The sequence below is a fragment of the Schistocerca americana genome, chromosome X, assembly GCF_021461395.2.
Source record: "Schistocerca americana isolate TAMUIC-IGC-003095 chromosome X, iqSchAmer2.1, whole genome shotgun sequence".
In the NCBI taxonomy this organism is placed as follows: domain Eukaryota; kingdom Metazoa; phylum Arthropoda; class Insecta; order Orthoptera; family Acrididae; genus Schistocerca; species Schistocerca americana.
The window spans coordinates 584717389-584727258 of NC_060130.1; the positions used below are offsets into that span (position 1 = coordinate 584717389).

General features: G+C 45.3%; 1 pseudogene; it reads left to right on the forward strand.

The window, feature by feature from the left end:
* Positions 1–319: 319 nt before the first annotated feature.
* On the forward strand, positions 320–437 carry LOC124556999 (annotated as a pseudogene).
* The last annotated feature ends 9433 nt before the right edge of the window (positions 438–9870 follow it).

Sequence of the window (9870 nt, forward strand, 5' to 3'; positions counted from 1 at the left end):
TTTTTTTTTTAATTTCATTTATAAAGTTGGTTGGACGAAAAAATGGAAGCACTGCGAGAAATGCATGCTTGAACATAAATGCAGATGCTAGCCACGCCTACGTGTGATGTTGTATTGGACCACCAACAGCACCTGTGGTGTGTCCTCAGTATCGTTGCAAGCGTCAGTCGTCGTCAGAACAATTGGCTGTGTAGTTGTGAGTGCATTATGTCGGAGCTAAGTGAATTAGAACGTGGGCAAACTGATGGTGCTCCTGTGGTGGGTGCTTCAGTGAGCAAGGTAGTCTTTGGTGTTTCCGAAGGCAACGTATCGAAGATTGAGCAACGGCCTTGCCGCAGTGGATACACCGGTTCCCGTGAGATCACCGAAGTTAAGCGCTGTCGGGCGTGGTCGGCACTTGGATGGGTGACCATCCAGGCCGCCATGCTCTGTTGCCATTTTTCGGGGTGCACTCAGCCTCGTGATGCCAATTGAGGAGCTACTTGACCGAATAGTAGCGGCTTCGGTCAACGCCCCTCCTATCCGCATCCTCCACCGCGGATGACACGGCGGTCGGATGGTTCCGGCACGCCACTCGTGGCCTGAAGACGGAGTACTTTTTTTTTTTAACCGTATCGAAAATTTATACCGCATAACGGGAAAGTGAAAACCATCATCCGCCAAGGCACACACCGATCGAAAGTGTGTGTTGAGTGATTGTGACAGACGGTCATTGAAAATGATTCTGACGAAAAGTAAGAGGACGGCAGCTGCAAAAGTCACTGCAGAACTGAATGTCGCACTCGCGAACACTGTCAGAACTGCAACACAAAGGGAGTTCCAGAAGTAGGGAATTGTAGGGCGAGCTAGAATTTCAAAACCGTTATCAGTGATGCGAATGCCCGTAACAGGGAAACGTGGTGCCGAAACCATGAAACATGAACTGTTGTACAGTGGAAGAAAGTCATTAGGTCGGGTAGCTGGCCGCTGTGGCCGAGCGGTTCTAGATGCTTCAATCCGGAACCACGCTGCTGCTACGGTCGCAGGTTCGAATCCTGCCTCGGGCATGGATGTGTGTGATGTCCTTAGGTTAGTTAGGTTTAAGTGGTTCTAAGTCTAGGGGACTGATGACCTCAGATGTTAAGTCCCATAGTGCTTGGAGCCATTTGAATTTTTTTCATGAGGTCGGATAAGTCTTGTTTACACGGTTTCCTGCTTTTAGCCGAGTTCACGTCCCAAATGTAAAACATGGTGGGAGGGTTCGGTGATGATGTGGCAGCCATCTCGTGGTATTCCATGGGCCTAATTGGTGATACTGCAATGTCACATTACTTCCAAGGATTAAGTGACCATTTTGGCTGATCGGATCCATCCGATTGTCTAATATCTGTTCGCAAATCATAATGCTGCGCCTAAACAACAGGGCTTCTGTTCGCAGCTAGCGTTGTCCAGGTCGGATTTTCTGACCACGAAGATGAAGCGTCGTTTACCTGGGAGCCTATTGCGCCTGCTCTTTTTGTTCGTGGAGAAGGAAGATTAGTTCTGATTCTAATGTTCGCAATAGACACTCGTTTTCTGAGGATGTTTACCCATTGAAGGGGCGTCACTTTGGAATACGTCAGACTTGATTTATAGTATCCAGAATTTTTTAGGTTATTTCTACAGCGTTGCAGTAGTACTTTCAAAGATGAGCAAAGTTAAAAAGTAGAAAAACGTTAGGTTTATGAATTCGATAACTAAACTGAGTCTACGTTGGGTTGATTACTACAGTTTCTCCCGGGTTCGATTCCCGGCAGGGTCAGGGATTTTCTCTGCCTCGTGATGACTGGGTGTTGCGTGATGTCCTTAGGTTAGTTAGGTTTAAGTAGTTCTAAGTTCTGGGGGACTGATGACCATAGATGTTAAGTCCCATAGTGCTCAGAACCATTTGAACCATTTGAACTACAGTTTCTACAAGGGATAAGGCGGCAAGAATATTTTAAACGGAGGCGTGTTTTTGTCTCAAAAGAAGAAATTAACGTAAATCGTTCACAATGTTAACACATGGAAGAGCAATATATTTAATGTTATCCGTTATTAATTAATATATTTCCGAGTTTGTTCATGAGCATTCCGGGTTCATTATGTATATATGGACAACAATGATTGTGTGTAGTGCTTATTACTTTTAGAAATAAGGTTTAGTGAAGAATTATCATTAATAATAATATTAAAAACCTTTTAAGGAGAACAAAGATATTTAAGCTTCGACGCCGGCCGCGGTGGTCTAGCGGTTCTAGGCGTTCAGTCCGGAGACGCGCGACTGCTACGGTCGCAGGTTCGAATCCTGCCTCGGGCATGGATGTGTGTGATGTCCTTAGGTTAGTTAGGTTTAAGTAGTTCTAAGTTCTAGGGGACAGACGACCATAGATGTTAAGTCCCATAGTGCTCAGAGCCATTTGAACCATTTTTTTAAGCTTCAACGTTTAACGTTATTAAAGACGGATCTTATGCACACAAAACTGAATTTATATTTAACTATGACAAACATCAATATGAAAAAGGTGAATCAACTAAGGGTTGTTAATTCACATCGTTGTTTCAGTACTTGTTACTGGACATGAAGGCTCGAAATTAAGTGTTTTGGTTGCATAAAATATTTATGGCTGAAGACATGGTTTTTATGCCTGGTAATTTATTTAAACCATTGACAGTCTGCAGAAAGCAAACAGTGATGTCAGTTAAATGAACTGCTCTCAAACTGTATGGAAGAAAGAAGTGGCAAGAGGCAAGATGTCGCAGTTGTTAAAAAACTGGATTCATATTCCGTCCATTGATAGTGATTTCAGTTTTCCTGTATTTCTCTAAGCGGCTTCAGGTTATAGTTCCTCAGAACGGCCAAGGCCCTCTGCGTCCACCAACCTTCCCCACCTGTGCCAGTTCTCCGTCTCAAATGACTTCGAGGTCGACGGGTGCTAACATAGGCTCATTTGGAGTGAAAGCGACTGGCAGAGTTCCATATATTGATAGGACGTAGAGAAATTGCTGTTTGTATACGAAATAGCTTGCTTGAAAAACATTTATACGGGAGAAACACGTGCTTATTTGACTCGCACGAAAGTGCAAGATAAATATTTTAAAATCTCAACCGGCATATGTTGTAAGAAAAGCATCTAATAATCTCTCAAAAGAACCAGTTTTTACGGCCGAAATTTTGGATGTTTGTGAAGCCCCTCTCCCCCCCCCCCCCCCTATCCACCCGCTGATGTGGAGATCAAATTAAATTCGCGGAGGACCACCAAGTCATCATCTCTCACAGAAGCAAAAGTTTTGGGAAGAAGTAAATTAGAACGGTCTTTGAAAGACGTCGGTTTAAAAGTTACATTCGGCTGGAAAGTAAGCTTTCTCACTGTAAATCACAATTTTTTTCCTGATTTGCTTAACAGAATGCAGATACTAAAAAAAAATTCGTAAGTATTTCCATATTACAGGCCTTACTTGCCACTAATAGGTCACAGAAAAGCAGCTACGCCGACCGGAGTGGCCGTGAGGTTCTAGGCGCTACAGTCTGGAGCCGAGCTGCCGCTACGGTCGCAGGCGCGAATCCTGCCTCGGGCATGGATGTGTGTGATGTCCTTAGGTTAGTTAGGTTTAATTAGTTCTAAGTTCTAAGCGACTGATGACCTCAAAAGTTAAGTCGCATAGTGCTCAGAGCCATTTGAGCCATTTGAAAAGCAGCTACATGCACGTTGTTGTGTGAGGCCCCCGTAGCATCGCGTGACAACTGATCTACCTGTGACATGTACTATGCCTACTGGTTACACGCTTTGGAGCATTGAACAAATTGTCCAGGAATATTCTTGTAGCTCTCGTACCTTTAACGCTTGTCGCTCACGTTAATTCCACCTGTGATTTGATGCTCAGTGTTTTTATTTGCAGCACTCATATTCAAAAGTAGAATTGCTTATTGCTTCTCGTAAAATGTAGGATAGACGTTTCGCTGTAGTGCGCCACACTACGAGCTGCTTCCTTGTTCATTTGAGGATATTACCTGTGCGTAGTCCGGCCCCGGTAGCTGAGTGGTCAGCGTGACGGAATGTCAATCCTAAGGTCCCGGGTTCGACTCCCGGCTGGGTCGGAGATTTTCACCGCTCAGGGACTGGGTGTTGTGCTGTCCTAATCATCATCATCATCATCATCATTTCATCCCCATCGATGCGCAGGTCGCCTACGTGGCGGCAACTCGAAAGACCTGCACCAGGCGAACGGTCTACCCGACGGGAGGCCCTAGCCACACGACATTTCATTTACCTGTGCGTAGTTTCGAACTGTAATGAAGTAGTTAATGCTAAAGTTTCGAACGTTTCTTCAATAACGACTACCGAAAAATTGAGACTCGAAAACAATGCTATGGCGCTTCTTTTCTTCAATCAGAGGCGCTTTGTTGGATCAAGAATTAGTCGAAGAATATATTTGACACACATCAGTTTTAAGCTACGCCTGGCTGCAACGTTACAGAATGTTCTTGTATCCAATAACAACTGCTGCACATCTGCATCTGATTGCAGAACAGTTGCCACATGTCATCCACCCTCGCCGTAGCAGTACTCCTCCTCAGGTCGTGTGTACGCCCGACAGTGGAACCAGACACACTGCCATTAGCAGGGACGCTACTGAAATTTTGTTTGTTTGCTGAAGGTACAAAAACGTTTCCATGAAGGAAACGCATTATTTGTAGTACCTGAGAAAACACCTCACGATCTCTAAAGTCTTCACGTTTCACATAGTGTCTGTCAAATGCACCTCATTACCAACCTAAACTGACTTAGGCCACTCACTATTTGCAATAACGAAACACAGTTCATACCGAGTACTGATTCCGCGTCTTTCTAAGACATCATTTCGTTTCATAGAAGAACATTCGTAATCAGGCCACCACACATCAGTTCTAGCTGTGATGAGAGAGATCCACGTATCCGTGTATCACATGTCGGTCTAATGTTCCCAATTTCTCGGCTGTTTCTCCGAAGAAGATCCCACCGATTCATGTTTTCTCTCTTGCTCCCCTCGTGGAGAAGTCTCGCATTACAGCCAGCTGCAACTTGTACATTGTACTACTCACATCACGTATCAACCGGCCATTTCATCCATCAACTGTTGCACTATTTCTCTGTAGCATCCAAGAACCAAAGTTTGTTTCTTTGTAACTATCGAAAACTAAAGAGGACTGTGCTGACAAAACAACTTCCAAAATACATTCGTTTTGGAAATTTATCTTTCATCAACTTAACCAGCTGGAATAGAAGGAATTTACGAGGGGAAAAGGTTTTTTGATAGTATGCCGTATACAAACAAGCTCGCTAGACGGTGTATTAGCCACCTCCTTAAAAGATGACCCTAGCGCTGCAGGTAGTGAAAACCCCGCACCAGGTGGTCAAGTGACCCTCCACCACTGGCATACGGCAGTGAAGTGGTGCGTATGTGTATGATGTAAGATGGGTGGACTGGAAATATGACAGAATGGCAGAAAGAAGCTATTGTGTTTCGACTTACCTATGGTTGCACCGTGAATAAATTTACCCAATATCAATGGATCTACAAAGACTGGAGCACTACGAATAGCCGTGTAAGACGATGTTAGAACAGTGTTCGGGATAGAATCGTAACCGGCAGGGACCGGAGGCGAGTGTCTCGACTTGACAATGGCAATCGGTTTCAAACTCAACATGTACTGCTGCTGCACATCTTAGCCAGTCTCTCAGGGAACAATGAGAAGGGAACTGCATGAAACTTCACAGCAGCACATAAGGCTGCACGTCTTCAATGGACCAAAAAACCGGATGCGTATAAAAATGGAATGATCCGACGGTCCAACGAGGCTTTCATTTTGCCACTTGTGCGAAGTGTATTTTAGTTCTGCGATGTTTTGGGGAGGGGGAGCGAGGGAGCACATTTCGTGACTTAGGCCCACTCCTTCATGCTACCGTGGAAATGAACCAGAATATTTACCCGGCTGACCAAAAAAGAGAAGCACACTGAAGACATGGTCAGATGTCAGTATAACTAAATAAACGTACACACCATCGGCGGATATGTACATGATTAGAGTTACAATTCTCTACGACAGGTGGAACGGCCACCTATAGTGAGTCAGTATTATTCGTCTTCAGTGTTGTTACCAGGCCTGATAGGGAATGCAAGGGGAGTGAACAGCATTTGATGTTGAGTGATCAATGTGAAGTACGCGGAGATGCTATGTACTCGTGTCACACAGCGTTATCAGCATCTAACAGTTTGGAATGGGCCACACTGTGGGTCTTGATTTCGCCAGGTAGTCGAATCGTGCAGTATCCAGATAAGTAGCGCATTCGGATGTGATAGTGACCTGATGTTGGACTACATGGGAACGTGAGGGCAGGCATACTCGTCGTCAAGGTTCCGCTAGGCCACGTCTGACTGCCATCAGGCAGGATCGCCGAATTGTGCACCAAGCATATCGTAACCACATCACACCTGTGCCTATCACCCGAGAGCAAGGAATGGCCGCACTGCAACACTCTTTGTCATCCCGCACTAGCAGCTGTACTAGTTTTGGATAGGCCAGCGGTATTACTTGAGGCGTCATATAGTGACGAGCCATTGGGTATGACTCAGGTCACGGCTGGTAGTGATGAGTGAACTCTGATGGCACAACGGTACCTCACGAACATCTTGCGTCCTCATGTGAAACCTCTCACGCGACGGTACCGTTGTGCCATTTTTCAACAGACCAATGCTCGTTGACACATGTCACATGTCCGTATGGAATGTCTGCGTGTTTCTGAGGTATTATCGTGGCCCGATACATCCCCAGGTCTGACCTCGATAGAACATGAATGGCACCAGGTCGGACGTGAACTATGTCCCAGTGTCAATGTCCAAGATATGAAGGAACAGTTGTGGGTGTTCCTGCTCAGATGAGGAAACGACGACCTTACCAACTGAATGAGTGCGTGCATCCCGGCCAGAGGCAGTGGATCGTCATTACTGGTAAGCAGGTTCACACTGCCAAGTTCTTCGTAAATTTGACTTGAATTTGTAATCACTGAATTATCACATATTCTCTCAACGCGTGAAATATCATTTCGTTTCATCTTCCTGGGTGCTTCACTTTTTTTTTAGGCTGTGTATTTTTACACAGGAAAAAAGCGTTGTGGGCAGATGTAGAATTTTATTGATGTCCTCTACAGCTAGCACCAAGCAAAGGCAGTCCTGGCCAACACCATGCGTCACAACTGGAACAACAAACAGGCAGAAGCCGACATTGCGAGCACCAGAGCAAACACGGAAGATATTGCTCACCTTGCGCGAGCGACAGGTCTGAAACGTGGACTCAGCGACATGACCTCAGCTATTAGAAGACGTGACGTCATTATAACAGCACAGCTTGATGTCACAAGAGAGTAAAAGATTTACAGTAATACCTATCAGTCTGGTGATAAGACGGAAAGGCAACAAGCTGAAGCCCTGAAAGCAATTCTTCCGAAATAGAGGTGGAGTGAAGACTGCTGATGAGCCCGGGACAGTAGGCCTCATTCAGTCATCGCCTGCCTGGCATAACGTCATTGTCTCAGAAGAGCAGTAATAAATACTAAGGCTTCCGAGCCTTCCGAGGAATTACGTTACAGTTCACCAGCTACGAGGCTGAACTTGTGATGTGCCACTACAGCTCGCAAAGAACACCTCCGTCTTCGAAACTGCTACCTGTCTAGTCCGCTGTAACAGGTTGCTGTGTACTGCCGACATCGCAACCACTGACGAGAGGACTTGGAGACATCTACTTCTGGCTTCGTGAGCCCAAATGATCGTGTTCGCCAGATCATCCACTTATCGCAGTATTCGGGAGGCGTGCTAACTGTTGCTGCCCCTGAATAATACCTGTAAGCAGTCACTGACATCCCCGGCCTTCCTGGGTGGAAGGGTCATACTGTTGTCCATCTACACACCGTGCAGAGCTGCTGAGAGATTACCCGAGCACACTCCTTCGATATCCACGAGGGTGCTCTGGTAATACGCAGTCACTGTCCTGGGCATCATCGCCTGACGTACGAGCTACGCAGGCCGCCAGACACACCTACTGCCCTCCCGACATCGTGTTTACGTGAATGGATGCCGCCGGGTCGACGTCCTCCGGAGATTGCTGAGACAGCGTCAGCTCGTTCCGAGGGTGTGCGCTGCACTGCCGCTGGCCTGGGCACCTCCACAAAGAAAAATACACGATTCTAATGTTTGAAGTACTAAATTCTTATTCCGCCGACTGGTCTGCTGCACCACTCTCCACGCTCCGTCATCCAGATAATAGCAGGGGTCTCGACTCAGGCCCCTACAGTATATCAAAATTCAAAAAAATGGCTCTGAGCACTATGGGATTTAACATCTGAGGTCATCAGTCCCCTACACTTAGAACTACTTAAACCTAACTGACCTAAGGACATCACACACATCCAAGCCCGAGGCAGGATTCCAACCTGCGACCGTGGCAGCAGCAGCAGCAGCAGTAGCGCGGTTCCGGACTGAAGCACCTAGAACCGTTCTGCCACTATCAACATTCATAGTGGCCAAGTGATGCTATGTGTTGTACATGTTCACGATGCGTCTGCTGTTGACAATCCCGTCTTCTAAGATGACAACAGCTGTGTTTACAGAGCTGCACACATACGTCTCTGATTTGGCGAATACCCTGGCGACTTACCGCACATTCCTATGATCAAAGTAATGAACTACAATGGGGATCATTTTAATATTCCCATGGTTGCTAGCATCTGTCGAGACACCAACAAAAGGAATGCACTCCAGATCTTTCATGACGCATTCTAGTGAATGAGGTGCTAGAACTGAATTCACTATTGCTTCAGTTTTGGTACGTCCACACGAGATTTTTGATGATATGGACGAGTCATGGAAAATTTCTCTCAGCAGTCCACTGGTACAGTCCATAGATTTGTAACTGCTGTGATGAAACACGGTATAGTAAGCAAGAGTTCCCTCAGCAGCACTTTCTTTGGTGTCCAGTTCAGCACAGGGTTTTGTTAAAAAAATTACTCACTTTACCTGAAGAACCTGCACCTCTAACACACTTCATATGATTTCCTGTTTTCATATGAACTTCCAGATCGCTGGTGCCGTGATTTGCTATAGATACATAGGTCCCTGGGCAACAAACCATAGATTCTGCTTCCCATTGAACTCTTCCAGGACGAAAGCTCCGATTTTTTTCTCGGAGTTTATCCGTAAATGCACACTTCCCCTTTGGCATGATGAGAAATTAGCTTAAACAAAAGTTAAACAAAGAATGATCAAAACGTATTGTTCAGCTAAACCATGAAAAAGTCTTCACTTACAAAATTTAACTATAATTCTGTGCCATAAGCTGTATTTTGAAAGTCATGAAACTTACCCAATAAGATGAATACGGAAAGTAAAGATGCAGCTGGATGATCAACAAGTTCGCTAAAAACACGTGTGTCACACAAAAACAAACAGCACGTAGACAATCACAGCTATGCTTTGACCGTAGATACCACCTATGATCGAAGCAGCTATCTCGAAGGTAAAAGAAACATAATTTGTATGTAATACAAATCGATATTTTCGATTTTGTGAGTGTAACAGATCGAATTTAAGCTAATAACAAATGATGCAATTCAATGACCGTAGTAAAAAGTACATAAATTGTTGACGATACGACATGAAAACAAAAATCAAAATATCTTCATCCCAAAACCAAAAAATGCGTACGTTAACAGAAATCGCAAAAATGTGTGCGGACGCTACATTTCACTTCGAAAATGAGGACATGTCTGCGTAAATGCGGACGTCTGGCAACCCTTTCGCACTCTTACTGGATCTCAGCCGCGTTGAACAAGTGTGAGA